General features: G+C 47.0%; 1 protein-coding gene across 1 annotated transcript in view; it reads right to left on the reverse strand.

The window, feature by feature from the left end:
* LOC126429858 (LON peptidase N-terminal domain and RING finger protein 3) overlaps positions 1 to 13,220 on the reverse strand; it is a 198,451-nt gene that overhangs the window by 138,187 nt on the left and 47,044 nt on the right. The gene's annotated exons all lie outside the window — the stretch shown is intronic.

Below are 13,220 nucleotides of genomic sequence, written 5' to 3' on the forward strand. Positions count from 1 at the left end.
CAGTCGTCCTCCCGAATGCGAGTCCAGTGTCTAACCACTGCGCCACCTCGCTCGGTCCCTGATTTAGGTTTTCGCATCAGGCAAATGGCGGATGGTTCCTTTGAAAGGGCACGGCCGATATTCTTCCCCACCCTTCCGTAATCCGATGGGACCTATGACCTCGCTGGTCCTCTCCCCCAAATCAGCCAACCAACCATCTTCGTGGGTCAGTTTCATTCATCGTCTCTCTCTTGGCCCCAAGACTTCCTTTTCCACCTGGTACGTACTTCATGGCTTACAGAGGTAAAGGTGGTTCTGTGATTCTTTCCACAGGGACATCATCATCTCTGGTAAAGTTTACAACAGCGAATGTGGGAAGGACAGGTTCAGCGCTCTCGCAGGCCATTGTGGCCGAGCGGTTCTAGGCGCTACAGTCTGGAACCGCGCGACCGCTACGGTCGCAGGTTCGAATCCTACCTCGGGCATGGATGTATGAGATGTCCTTAGGTTAGTTAGGCTTAAGTAGTTCTAAGCTCTAGGGGACTGATGACCTCAGAAGTTAAGTCCCATGGTGCCCAGAGCCATTTGAACCATTTTTTTTTTTCAGCGCTCTCGAGGAAAATACACGATGAAGACACACGAGACTGTAGATATTTCGACGTCGTTGATTTCCCGGGAGCAATATACCTGTTATAATCACCAAATTTCCCCCATGATGATGAACCAAAGTCTCCGAAACGCGCCGTAAACAAAAAAACCTTAGTTCAGTCACTGATGCAGCTGCGTTTTCTTACATATACGTTAAACAGAAACAGAAACAGCCTACCAAACAGTTGTACGTGCGAATCGAACAAATGTGTGGTTCCCGCTGGGTGTAAACATTTCGACTTCACGCCATTTCGGAGGCTTCCGTGTCAACTTCGCTACTTGTTCATTAAAGCAGCTTCTCACCAGGCTGAGTGGCCTCCGTTCCAAAGATTTTCACCACTGGAAAATCTAAGGTGGTGGCCATCGAACACGAGGCTTCCGCGTCAATGGCCTGGAATGCTAAAGCCTCAGCCACGGAGGTGGCCTCACCGCGGAGTGTAAAAGACGAGACCAGGGGTGCCCAACCTTTTGGTGGGGGCCACACTGGAAGAAGACGAGGATTTTTGGGGCACACACAATGTGGTCGATACTACTAACAATAACTGCTGAGCGAAAAAAAATATTCAATTTATCATATCTTTACATAAATGGAATTTTGTGAATTTTTTTGCCGGTCGTGTGATAGATGCTTACTTCTTGGGCCGCACCGATACTTGCTTTGGGCCGCATGCGACCCGCGGGCCGTGAGTACCTTTGGACTAGACGAAGAGCGCAAGTGCACCTTAGGACCACCAACTCCGAAGCTTCCTCAGCCGGGCATGTTTCACCTTCGCCGTTCTTCAGGAGGAATGGTATAAAAACTACTGCCCGTCGAGCAGCGGTTTTCAAACAGGCGAGTTACATCAATCCGCTAAGCCGAACGCGGAGAGAAGAGCGTGACGCAGAGCGGCAGAAGTTTCCCTGTTGCTCTCCTGGACGCGGACGAGCAGCCGGATTGCGCTGGGGAACGAGTCGGGGGGAAAACTCTGGTGAGTCACAAGTCGGCGGCGCCTTACATAATACGCTAGCAAAGATAGAAACGGTCTATCTTCGGCGCGCTTCATTAAATACGCCACCGACTATCGCGCTCTCGGCGCCCCTGCTACGGAAACAGCTCTGATTCACGACCGCGAATAGCACTAACCAGGCGGATGTACGCCATGTAGGTGCGCTGGCGACACCTCTCCTAGCCGGTAGGCCATCCTCAAATCTGCCGGGTTAAAATAGTGCACATAGTAAAGGAGATCGAAGGAGGTGTAAAACGGGGATGCCGTCCTTCACCTCTACTGTTCAATCTATTCATCGAAGAAGCAAAGACGGAAATAAAAGACAGGTTCAGGAGTGGGCTGAAAGGATATCAAAGGTAAGATTAGTTGACGATATTGGTGTCATCAGCGCAAGTTAAGAACAATATTACACGACCTGATGAATGGGATGAACAGCCTAATGACTGCAGAATACGGTTTAAGAGTAAACGGAAGAAAGACGAAAGTAACGAGGAGTAGCAGAAATGGGGACAGCGATAAACTCAACATCAGAATTGGTGACCACGAAGCAGACGAAGTGAAGTAATTCTGATACCTTGAAAACAAGATAAAGCAAGACGGGCGAAGGAAGGAGAGCATAAAAACTAGACTAGCACAGACAAATGGAGCATTTATGGTCAAATTAGCCTGCTAGTATCATAAATAGACCTTAATTAGAGAAAGAAATTTATGAGAATGTGTCGGAGATTGATGGACTGTGAGAAAGCCGAAAAATAAGAAAATAAAAGCGCTTGAGGTGTGGGTGTTATAGAAGGTTGTTGATCATTAAGTAGCCTGGTGAGACTAAGTACGCGGACGTTCCCCGCAGAGTCAGCGGAAAAAAATGTGAAAAATACTGACAAGAAGAAGAGACCGGATGAAAGGACATGCGTTCAGAAGGAATAACTTCGTTGGTACTACAGGGAGATGTAGAGGGCAAAAACTCTAAGGCAAAGATAGAAACTGGAATACAGCCAACAAATAATTGAGGACGCAAAGTGCAAGTGCTACTCTGAGGTGAAGAGCCGACAGTGGAACAAGAGAGGTATTTGTGGTGGGCTCTATCAAACCAGTCAGAAGACGGACGTGTAAAAAAAGAAAAGAGGAAAATAATTTGAGATAGGGAACTTCTTTTTAAATAAACTTAAAGCTGTCATCAGCTATCACATAAAAATCACATAAAAATCAGAGCAGTCTGGTGTACCTATCTTGCCGTCGTCCTGAAATTCCTATAGCTAAAAATAGCAAAGTTTATTCCATTACGTGATAGAGGAACGAGCAGTTTTGAAATCAGCACAAGTGTTTCTTGTGAAATGCCGATTGTGTTTGCAGTTTCTCTCTGAGTGATACGAAGATCGTCTTGAATAAATCTGTCAACATTTTGCTTGTTAAACTCTTACGTTGCTGTCACAGGACGTCCAACTGTTTGTTTGTCAGGCAGGTCAGTTGTTCCCGCCTCAACATCTTTAAACTTACTCGCCCAACGACGCACAGTACTCACATCAACACAATCATCATACATTGCTTTCATTCTCTGATGAATCTCCTTTGGAGTGACACCTTCTGCTGTCAAGAATTCAATGACTGCACGTTGCTGAAATCGCACTGACCGACCGCCTGCGCAGGGTTCCATACTTTATACTCTAACAACACAAACGTTCAATGCTAAGGCTTTCCGCCAACTAGAGCTGTAGAGAAGAGGCTACGGAACAAGCCAGTGCTGCCAACTGTTGAAGGGCTACGAAGGTGAAGGCATTACTTGTCAGTCAGTCCTCGTAAAACATTTTTATTTAATCATGTGCTATCCTGCTGAGAGTTGTAATTCGGTGACAGAGTTGAACTCTGGGCTCAGAATCATTTGGTCCCAAGTGTTGCTGCACCAGTATACCTCACATGTTTTCTTCGAAGCGTGCATTTCGCGTGCAAATTGTCGGGTGCTTACTGATGAATCTTGCCCATACTAGCCAACGCCATACCCTCAAATTAATCTGTGCGCAGAATGCTTTCTCATACGTTTCTATCAACGGTGACAAATTTAATCCCATTAGGATTATACCTGATGAGAAACTTGTCTCTCTGCATTCGTTTAGCTTTGTAAGAACTTCATGCTGATGCATATACATTCAATGCGTGTCTGCAAGTTCCTGTAAGCAGTAACGCCCCATCTCTGATAATTAGTCATAGACTGCAAACAGTTCATCGTGAACACATCACAAACGGTTGTTTATTGGTCCTCGGGCGCTACGTCGCTATGGTAAGCAGTTGTTTGTTGCTACACATAAGCAATTTACAAGTATGCGCGTTTAATAGATTGCTGATTTACATCTCGTACTGCCTGAAACGTTCATGTCTGACCATTACTTACGTTTCGCAAAATAGTATTTACTATCTGTTTAGGTTAGGCTCTGAAGTTTCGGGACACCCTGCGTGCTTTGTGCGTCTGCAGTTCAGGTTTGATCTCGTTTTGAACAGTTGCCCCATCAAAGCGCTGAGGCATCCCGCAGCCGGGACACTGAACGTTAGATTCTCCGCGGACTGACGGATCCGTACCATTTCATGCCGCCTCCCGTTTCACTCGTCCCTTGCTTTGCCTCGTTGCCGCACCTCGACGGTTAGCGAATCGCGTTACCGACTGTAGCAGTTTCGCTGCCTTCTCTTCTGTAGCACGCTTTCTGGAATCCTCCTAACAGGAACAGTATTGATTCATCGCGTCTCAGGCGCCAGTGTGGACGACTACTGTCCTAGTTAGAGTAGTTGGCACATGGCAGCTGCGGGCTGCACTGACACCGCAAGCAATACACAAATGGTAGCTGTACCGCTCTTGTGTCCCACCGTGTTACCATTTCTGTTATGAGAAGCAATGTGACAGCCCTTATATTAAGAAAGTAAGTTTTCCATTCGCGAGTATTTCGCCTGTTTCAACAAGAAAGTAACTCCAGCCCTGATTAAATTTATGAACAGATTTTTATATGTATAGGTCATTGTGATCTTTTAGGATGGTGCATTAGATCGTAGCATTTTTGTTTTACATGTTGGTATTCTGTTTGCTATGGGTTTATTTGTCGATTGTCATTTTTTATTTGTGGATCATTGTTGCTATTTGAGTTCACATATTGTCATTTTGGGATAATGAGTGGAGTTGCGGACGTTAGAAAACGGAGTGCCAAGAGCAGAAATCAGAACACTGCCGACATATTCTTCTGTTTGAGTTCAACAGGGAGAGGGGTGGGGGTGGGGAGGGGGGGTGGGGACAGCAGCTGCAGAGGCAGGCAGAAACATTTGGGCCGTGTAGGGGGATAATGCCATCGGACAAAGCACGGTAAGAAACTGGTTTTCTCGTTTTAAGGGGGTTCGTTTTGACGTTAGTGACTTTCCACGTTCAGAAGGACCTTCGGGGTTCGATGAAGATCTTTAAATGCATTAATCCACAATGATCCACGTCAATTTACTCGAGAACTGGCAAATGTGATGAACTGTGATCATTCCACCATCGTGCGACATTTGCATTCAATGGAGGAGGTTCAAAAATTCGGTGTATGAGTACCGCATGCTCAAAGTCGAAATAACAAAAATCAGCTGGTGGCCTTACGCGCATCTCTGCTTGCTCGTCACACCGACCACTCCTTTCCTGTATCGTCATTGGTGATGAGAGATGGTGTGTCTAAGGTAACTGCCGGCCGGAGTGGCCGTGCTGTTCTAGGCGCTTCAGTCTGGAACCGCACGACCGCTACGGTCGCAGGTTCGAATCCTGCCTCGGGCATGGATGTGTGTGATGTCCTTAGGTTAGTTAGGTTTGAGTAGTTCTAATTTCTAGGGGACTGATGACCTCCGATGTTAAGTCCCATAGTGCTCAGAGCCATTTGATTTGAAAGTTTAAGTATATGTAACCTTATCCTACAATATCCTACAAAAATCCTTAAACAGTAAGTAATTGCAGTACAGGAAAAAGAGCTCAGAAAACAGCTTGGATGGTACTAGATGGAGCTGTTGGTGTCCAGTTTGCAGGGCACAACAGAGATTTGAAGATATAGAAGAAGTAATTGTATTGGGTGCGAGTGCTACTCAGAAATGAATAGTTTGGTAGGGATAGGAAAGCGTGGCACGCTGCATCAGGTAAGTCGGAAGACTGGCGCCCCAAAAAAAGAATTAAAAATAATCGCGACCGCTGCTGCTTGAAGTAACGTAGTGTTGGGCAGCTGTCAGCTGTGCGGCGATTAACGGAGAGGCAGACTGCGTGACGAGCAGCTGGGAGTAGCGAGGGTCGCGGGATTAGCCGCTAATGCGATGATTGCGGCGAGCCTCGTTAAGGGCAGGCCTGCACTGCTGTCGCTCTGTGTAGCGGCCACAGCTGGGCTGTGGGCCTGCCCTGTAAGGACTGCGGGGGCCACGTGAGCCGTCACACGCGCCGTGCCGTCGCACCCTACCTTAGCAGCGATTACTGCCAGCGACACGCAGCCGGCGTATTGAGGGGGTGATGTGTTTATGCCTTTCTGAATCCCCACAAGCTATACAGCACAATACCTGAGCGTTCATATAATTCTACATCTACAAGGATACTCTGCAAATCACATTTAAGTGCCTGGCAGAGGGTATTTTACATTGCAAATTTATACCCGCGTAAAGCGTTTGGGTGTGAAGCTCGGTGTCTTCAAAAAAACACCCACGAGTTTTCATATTCTCTCGCTTGCTTCGCCCAAACCTACTTAAAAAAGATGTCGCTAAAATCTGGCGACATTGGCGGTGGACTGACTACAACTGCTGCTGAAATTCTACTGAAAGCACAAGATATTGTGTGTTTAGTCTGCTTCTCAAGATACTCTGAAAGAAAGAAATGTCGCTCCTACCAACTTTAACCCAAGCAGATAATTCTTCGGGACCAAATCACAAGACAGGTACACACTAGAACCTCGCTAATCCGACCTCGGATGGTCCGACTTCGCGCTTAGTCCAACCATCCCATTTTCGGTATTTTGTTAACGTACACTGCTGCTACAGTCAGGTCTGGAGTTGTCGATGACTCGCGATGTGGATCAGTAGGCAGCTGACCTTTACTGGGTGTTTGTTCGACTAGCTTTGGTATGAAAGAACTTGTTTCAAAATGATTCAAATGGCTCTGAGCACTATGGCACAACATCTGAGGTCACCAGTCCCCTAGAACTTAGAACTACTTAAACCTAACTAACCCAAGGACAACACACGCATCCATGCCCGAGGCAGGATTCGAACCTGCGACCGTAGCGGTAGCGCGGTTCCAAACTGAAGCGCATAGAACCGCTCGGCCAAACCGGCCGGCTAAACTTGTTTCTCACTCCATCAATAAGTGTTATTATGCACGCATTTGTTTTGCAAATTAGTGACAGTATTATCCTTACACATTAAAGTGTGTAAAACTAAAACAATACAAGTGACACAGTTTTTAAAACCGGACATTGATCCCAGTGACGTAAGTGAGTAGATCAGTACAGCTGACGTTGACTTCACAACGGGAAGCAGAATTAACAGACGACCAAATCATCGACGCTGTAACTCTAACAACCGATGAGAACGACAAAGATGATGACGACAACGAAGACAGTGAACCTACGTCTCGAGTATCACATAACGATACTAAAAATGCATTTGATATAGTCCTTCAATACATGTGTACCCCAGACAAACATTATGTTTTACACACTTTATGGCGGAAAACCGCGGCAAAATCAAGGTGGTCGTCTGCTAAGCAAAAGAATAATACAGACTTTTTTAGACCTGCTTAAGAACAGAACATTTTTTTTTCGGTGTGATTTCATGTGTTTTAAACATTTCGGTGCAAATCAGCTGTTTATCAATGCAGTACTGTAACAGGTATGTACAGACGCTAAACATTCACTCACAGTAACAATACCTTACCGTACGATACAGTCGTACTTTGCAGTACAGGCACTACTGTACATTCTTTAGTGTGTTAACGTTTTCTTTTCGTTTCAGTGATGTTTTAATATGGATCAATAATTCTGACAGTATTCCCAGTTTAAAATTAATGTTGTGCGCACTATATTGTGATGTTATGAGTCAATAAGTGCTCCTCTGGTAATCCGCTGTTTTCTGCATCATGCTCCCGGCACCGTGGTGGACGGTTTAGCGAGGTTCTACAATAATTGGACAATGCAGTACCGCCGTAAACCTGGTGTCGTTGCTTGGTGTAATTAGGACACACACACGGAGACAAAAGCAGCCGGCGTGGCCCAGCCGCCCGCCTTGCGTGGGCGGAGGCGGCGCAGCGGAGCTCGCGCGGCCCCACCTGGCGCCCAGCGTCCGGGATTACGTAAGCCGCCCCCACCATGGCGGGGCGGCGGAGGCGTCACGCCGCCATTTACTGTCAGCGCGGCCGGCGGCGCGCCTCTGCCTGCGCTACCGAGGCTCGCGCCTATCCCATTACACCCTCGTAAACCACTTTTCTCATTCGCGTCACCCCCGCTGGACGGCTACAACGTGCGTGCCACCGACGCAACACTTTCTTTGTCACGGCATTGTTGGGTCTACTCTGGGAACCACACACCTTTCCGTTCCTGAAATATAGATTTGGTGAGCTCTGAAACGTGACATTTAATCGTACTCACGTCGCATTATAGCTGTGCACAGTGGTATGCAGGGAGAATCACCCAGTACTTGCGTCCCTTGTGTTTCGGGAACTGCTCAATACTAGATTTTTGGTAAAGTGTAGCAGGGGGTACTGTCTGGAACCGCTCGACCGCTACGGTCGCAGGTTCGAATCCTGCCTCGGGCATGGATGTGTGTGATGTCCTTAGGTTAGTTAGGTTTAAGTAGTTCTAAGTTCTAGGGGACTGATGACCTTAGAAGTTAAGTCCCATAGTGCTCAGAGCCATTTTAACCAAGTAGCAGGGGGAGGGGGGGGGCGCAGTTTTGTTGCATGGGTAACCCTCTTAACGCTCGTATCGCTTGGGCCTTCACCTAGCCTTGAGTCCGCCCCCGGTAGCTGAGTGGTCAGCGCGACAGACTGTCAATCCAAAGGGCCCGGGTTATATTCCCGGCTGGGTCGGAGATTTTCTCCGCTCAAGGACTGGGTGTTGTGTTGTCCTAATCATCATCATTTCATCCCCATCGACGCGCAAGTCGCCGAAGTGGCGTCAAATCGAAAGACTTGCACCAGGCGAACGGTCTACCCGACGGGAGGCCCTCGTCACACGACATTTCATTTCATTACCTGGCCTTGAGTCTATGCCAAATGCTTTACAGTTATTCACATGGATAAAGATACAAATTCGCTTTACGAAACTGAATGGACATTGTAACTTTCTTTCCCTGCACATTTAAATGTCTTGCAGTTTCTGTCTTGCCCTCTAGTGATCCTGTTAGCGTTATTTAAAGTAGTTCATACTGTTTTCACCGCACCTGTTATAGTTAAGAGTGAAAATTCCTGACATATAAAATTTGTGTGCAGTACCACGGTGTCGAAGAAGGAACCTTGCCTTGCTCCGTGGTGGAATACTTACAATATCAAACTCCCTCGCAGATTAAAACTGTGTGCCGCACCTAGACTCGAACTATGGACCTTTGCCTTTCGCGGGCAAGTGCTCTACCAACTGAGCTACCCAAGCATGATTCACGCCCCGTCCTCACAGCTTTACTTCTGCCAGTACCTCGTCTCCTACCTTCAAACTTTACAGAAGCTCTCCTGCGAACCTTGTAGAACTAGCACTCCTGAAAGAAGGATGTAGCGGAGACATGCCTTAGCCACAGCCTGGGGGATGTTTCCAGAATGAGATATATCGATGAAGAATAATTTTATTCCAATATTACATTCATTTGATATCATAATATTTATGTCAAATATACTCCATTTTATACGACCAAAAAAGTAGCAAACATACGCGCATACAGTAACTTACTATTTATTTGTACAGCACAAGCCCTAGATGAAATGTAAACCCCGTTGTCAACTCATCTCACGAATAAAGTAGAATAGGTTACGATATAAAACTGCGTTACAAAGATGTACATGGACAGCCACTTAATCGTGTTTAGGACGAAGTCCAGTTGAAACGATGCATTAAAGGATTTGATCCTGAGCACACCACGCTTTCATACTAACTTTTTCACCAGTCTCCTTTAACTGTGACGTCACCACCCGTGCCGGCTGTGTGGCCGAGCGGTTCTAGGCGCTACGGTCGCAGGTTCGAATCCTGCCTCGGGCATGGACGTGTGTGCTGTATTTAGGCTACTTTTAAGTAGTTCTAAGTTCTAGGGGACTGATGGCCACAGCAGTTAAGTCCCATAGTGCTCAGAGCCATTTGAACCACCACCCGTCTTTCCATATTTCACAGAAGTCTTTTCATAGGTGTACAGGATTAACATTAGTAAAATAGACAAATTGCAGTGACGAATTCCTGATGCAAAATGGAGTAAGAACGTCCTTCGGATACGTGTCCGGAAATGTATCATTGCCACGGTAGATGGCTCTGACGAATGACACTTCCTCTGCCCACGTGGAGCGTGTTCCTTCTCTTCCTTGCGTGTTGCAGTCTGTATGATTGACGCAGGGTCCTATATTCGCGTCGGTAACAAGCCGAGATGGTGTCTGTGTGCAGCCAAGCAGATGGGGAGGGTCGAGAGGCAGCACGACTACACCAAACAAGTATCCTCACAGACACCGACCACATCACACAGCATTTCAACCCCTTTTAGGGGGTTTGTGTGGCCATGGACCCTTTTGGACAGAACAACGTGCAGGGAGGCGACGGACTGTGCTTACACCAGATTTGGAAGATCCGGTTCTATAGGATGTTGAGACGAGCGGTAGTACAAGCTCCACGCAAGTAGCCCGCCAGCAAGCAACGATTATGTGTACCCTGCACAACAACTGCTACTATCGCCATCACCTCCCGTGGAGGCCACTTTCAACATCTGTTGTATATGCGAAGCAGCTCTGTACTGTGTTCCGGGACGAACTGTCGTCGGTGCACTTACACCGGCTACAAGCGTAAGGAAATAATCATATGTGGTTGCAGATACCTTTTCAAGTCTTAGACATCTATGCTCACTAGGTAGATATGCTAAGGCACAGTGGTTTTGCAGAAGTGCGCGGTCTACCCTAGCACGCCTCCCTTCTCAATCCAAATTCTCATTCACGGCCAGTTGGTATTCCCCTTAAACTCAAACAGCAATGCAGAGACCCGGATTCGGATCCCAGCACTGGTACAAAATCATTCGTCCCTTCAGTCTGCACATGTGTATATTAGGTACTGGAGACTTGAAAAGGTCTCTGGAACCATGTAGTCTCATTTGATTAAAGCACCTATGTCTGGGTTTCAAGAAGGATCTCCCGTTTAATTCGATGCTGCGGTGTTGTTCCAATATAGCTGGAGGGCCTCTGCAAGGCTGTTTTGTTTTATGGGGAATACCAAGTGGGCTGACGCGTGAAGGGGAAATTGGATGGATGTGGGAAACGTACTTGGGTAGTACGTGCAGTTGCGTAAAGTCACTGTGCCCCGGTGGCGTAGTGGTTAACGCATCTGTCTAGTGACCACGAGACCTGTGTTCGAATCCCGTCCTTGGTACAAATTTTCATTCCTCGCTTCACTCTGCATACATACATCTGAAGAAAATACTTCATAACTCCTTGATATTTGATCTGGCAAGTTCGTTTTTCAGAAATTTTTTCTTGCTCTTGCAAATCTGCGTTTTATATACTTCCTACTTTAGCCATTATTTTGCTGCCCAAATAGCAAAAATCATCTATTAAACTGTTGCTGTTCATCTTATTTCTTTTCAGGAAACTGTCCATTCCGATCAGCCGACCGGAGTGGCCGAGCGGCTCTAAGCGCTACAGTCTGGAACCGCGCGACCGCTACGGTCGAAGGTTCGAATCCTGCCTCGGGCATGGATGTGTGTGATGTCCTTAGGTCAGTTAGGTTTAAGTAGTTCTAAGTTCTAGCGGACTGATGACCTCAGAAGTTAAGTCCCATAGTGCTCAGAGCCATTCCATTCCGATCAACTGATCTCCCAAGTCCTTTGAAAATACGCTCTCACTTCTAAACCACGCAAACTCTCGAGCTTTCGTCGGATACCTCCGCCATTATCAGGAATTTTTAACGATTGTCAGGTAACATACACAGGTCGGACAGGCTGGATTAGACGGAGAACAATGGTGGCATTGGGCAGCGCACCTCCCTGTAATCGGAGTAGATATATTTACCGATGGAGGGGACAATCGGCGCTTTACATAACGCGGCGTTGCCGGTGTTCTGATAGGGAAGAGACGAGACGTGCTCCTTTATGTAACGCTGCGCAGCGCCGCGCGACCAGGGCGGCTAAAACCGTCCGGCCGGCCACCCGCGCACCAGCCTTCCCTTCCGCCTTCTGGCTGCTGGCTGCGCCGCTCACCTCACTGAAACACGCTGGTCCGCTCGGACTCTTGTCGAGAGGTGGCTGGTTCGAATCTGGGTGCCGAGAAAGATTGCTTTACCAGAATTCGCACCACATCAAACAGGGACGGCAAAAGGCTCGTGATCACCGGGCAGTATGACAGTGCCCTCTACTTCCTCACAGAGCGAGGTGTTGCCAGTGTAAGACACAGAACTCGCATCCGAAAGGATGTGATATATCTAAATCGCTTGAGGCAACATACCTGCATGGTTCCTTTGAAAAGACAAGGCCGTTTTCTTTCCCTATCGCTATATCTTTAACCGAATTCGTCTTCCGTCTCTAATGGCTAATGATGTGTGTGAGAAAAGTAATGAGACAGACAATACTAAGCGATCTAGAAACGCTGTGTTGTTCTACTTATGTAGACCGGTGTGTTCCTGCCTTCCAGATGCTCATTCCCATTTTCAGCACCGTAAAGCCATCATGTGATTTCTGAGAGCGCCATCTATGAATCTGTGTTTTTGTTGTGTGGTACGAAAATGGAACAGTGGAATTTAGAGTAACGTTATGCAAAAAAATGGATCAAATGGCTCTGAGCACTATGGGACTTAACTGCTGAGGTCATCAGTCCCCTAGAACTTCGAACTACTTAAACCTAACTAACCTAAGGACATCACACACATCCATGCCCGAGGCAGGATTCGAACCTACGACCGTAGCGGTCGCGCGGTTCCAGACTGTATCGCCTAGAACCGCTCGGCCACTCCGTCCGGCAACGTTATGCAATCAAGTTTTATGTTAAACATGGGGAATCCGCGTCAGTCATCTTTGAAAAGTTAAAACAGGCCTATGGAGAACATTCCTTGCCAAGAGCGCAAATTTTTCGCTGGCACAAATCGTTTTTGGAAGGCTGAGAATACGTTGAAGACAATCCTACCCCAGGGATACTTTCAACATAAAAAACTGAAGAAAACATGTGCATGTTCTTGTGGGATCACAGTAAGGATGATGGGTGTGGCCTGCTAATCTTTTTCACTGCACATCAAATTTTTACCAAAGATTTACACATGCGTAAGATTTGTGACAAAATGCTGCCTAAAAACCTCGCAACTGGGAAGGGCAACAATCGATGAGAGGACTGCCAATGGCCACGAATAATTCAGTCGTGTGATTACAGGTGATGAATCCTAGATTAGTTCGATTCTGAGTCAAAGCAGCAAAGTG

Source organism: Schistocerca serialis, chromosome 1 (assembly GCF_023864345.2).
Source record: "Schistocerca serialis cubense isolate TAMUIC-IGC-003099 chromosome 1, iqSchSeri2.2, whole genome shotgun sequence".
NCBI classification, from domain to species: domain Eukaryota; kingdom Metazoa; phylum Arthropoda; class Insecta; order Orthoptera; family Acrididae; genus Schistocerca; species Schistocerca serialis.